The sequence below is a fragment of the Mastomys coucha genome, unplaced genomic scaffold, assembly GCF_008632895.1.
Source record: "Mastomys coucha isolate ucsf_1 unplaced genomic scaffold, UCSF_Mcou_1 pScaffold22, whole genome shotgun sequence".
NCBI classification, from domain to species: domain Eukaryota; kingdom Metazoa; phylum Chordata; class Mammalia; order Rodentia; family Muridae; genus Mastomys; species Mastomys coucha.
The window spans coordinates 101,377,901-101,380,512 of NW_022196905.1; positions in this window are offsets into that span (position 1 = coordinate 101,377,901).

Sequence of the window (2,612 nt, forward strand, 5' to 3'; positions counted from 1 at the left end):
GTTTGGGGTGCCAGGCAACAATGTGGAGGCAGGAGACTGACTTTCCTTGAAGTTTTCGCCTCAAATACCGCCATCACGCAAGTGTGCGTGACAGTTGATCTCAGGAAGCAGCCCAGCCTCCTTATGGCTTAAAAGAATACATGGACTTTCAGTCAGGATTGCAGTAAATTTACAGTTCACAGTTTCTGAAATGCCCCCAAGAAGAAAGAAGTTGTTTCTGTGCATTCTCTTGAGGTTTTCCTGAAGTTTTGTCTGCTCCTTGGGGCAGAAACTGTGGCTCATGCTTTTGTTGTGTGTATATATGTAGAAAAATCCACTGATTTCATGCTGAATCTGGCAGGCATTTTCTGGGTTTTCATGCGGGGTTATATCATCTGAAACCTCTAAACCCTGGCTGAAGAGCAAGAGTGAGCAGGACAGCAAGCAGGTTATGGAGTCCCAGAGTTCATGAGAACTTTGTAAGATCTTATTTTAAGCATGATTCAGATTGTAGTGTTTTGATAAATACTATTTGCCAGGTTGAGAACTTCTCTCCTGTACTGCTTATAAAAAAGTCTAATCAGAAATTTATACTATTTATTAAGTAAAAAAACAAGAATTAAGAGTTTTGCTTTGCTTTGATTTTTTTTTTTGTTTGTTTTTTTGTTTTTTTCGAGACATGGTTTCTCTGTACAGTCCTGGCTGTCTTGGAACTCACTCTGTAGACCAGGCTGGCCTCGAACTCAGAAATCCGCCTGCCTCTACCTCCCAAGTGCTGGGATTAAAGGTGTGTGCCACCACCGCCGGGCTGATTTGAAGATTTAACATGTACAGATTTACATAAACTTCATTCTAATCAAGGCAGTGAGTACCTTAAGAAATTCTTTAATGTAAATCCGCTGTTGTAGCTGGACTTTGGCTACTTTGTGGTTTTTCTTTCTTCTACCCTTTCAACTCACTAACACTAGGTAGGAGAGAAAAAAGGATAAAGGGGGCAACTATATCATTAAACTACTTCCTGCTGATTAGGGGCATGCCTTGGGGTAAGTTTGCAGTCAGCATATCTAATTTCTTTTGTCTCTTCACACATGACTACTTGACAAACTGCAGCCAAGAGCATCCAGTCACCAACTGGCCAACCAATCAGCAGCTCCTCTCTGGGCATTTACATATCCTCTGAAAAATCAGAAATCCATACATCACACACTGGAAGAAACTACCCGCAGCTGGCAAAATCACACCCCTGCTAGAGCACAAGGCAAGTCATAGCCGCTCTGGACAGTCTGAAGCAGCCCCATATCCCACACCCGAGATTAAAACAAAAACACATTCTTAGAACAGTTCTGTGTTTCTAAAGAAACCAAAGTTCTCACTGCACACTATTATCACATCCTAGGTTATATTGTTGAGAATGTCATTAATAGAATTATCCATATATAACCTTCACAATTGTATTCATTCACTCCACTGAGTATCTTTGAGATTCATCCTGTTGATTGTTTCAATACTCCTTATTTAAATACTGAATATTATTTCCCTGTGTGAACACAACAGTTTACTTGTAACCTGGTGATACATTTTATTTCAGTCGTTTTAATTTTTTTTTAGGTTTATCTTATATGTATGAGTGCTTTATTTGCATGTGTATGAGGTGCCCACAGAGGCCAGAAGAAGGCAGTGGATGCCCCTACAAGTGGAGTTACAGACCATTGTGAGCTACCATATGGTTACTGAGAACTGAGCCTGGGTCCTCTGAAAGAGCAGCCAGTATTCTTAACCACTGAGCCATCTCTCCAGCTTCCAGAGCATCATTTTTGCCCATTTATCATATGGCTACGTCTAGTGTTGTAATGTCTGCATATCCCTCCCACCTTTGAGTTACTTTTTGGGGTTGGGGGAAGTCGAGACTGGGTTTCACTAGGGTTAGAGTTAAGAGCCCTGGCTGTCCTAGAACTCACTTTATAGACCAGGCTGGCCTTGAACTCAGAGATCTGCCTGCCTCTGCCTCCCAAGTCCTTGGATTAAAGGCCTGTGCCACGACTACCCGGTGAGTTACTTGTTTTCTTAACTACTGAGTTGTAAGAAATATTTGCATTTTCTGAGGCCAGTTGGGTAAGTGATTTGCTAATAATATTTTGTCCTCATCTCTACTTGTCTTTCCCCCACTCTTTGACTTTTCTAATAGATCCTTCTCAAATAAAGTCACATTTATAAGAACATTTCTTGGATTCCTCTGTTTTTTGTTTGTTTGTTTGTTTGTTTGTTTTTTAATGTCATATCTAAGATCCTTGCCAAATGCCAACTCACAAAAGTATCTGTTTTGGGGCTGGTGAGATGGCTCAGTGGGTAAGAGCACCGACTGCTCTTCCAAAGTTCAAATCCTAGCAACCATATAGTGGCTCACAGCCATCCGTGATGAGATCTGATACCCTCTTCTGGTGTGTCTGAAGACAGCTACAGTGAATTACACAGGAGCAAGCGGGGCCTGAGCAGAAGTCCTGAGTTCAATTCCCAGCAGCCACATGATGACTCACGGCCATCTATATGTAGTACAGCTACAGTGTAGTCATTCAGGTAAAATAAATAAATCAAAAAAAATTTCATTTAAAAAACTATCTGTTTTATTCCAAATA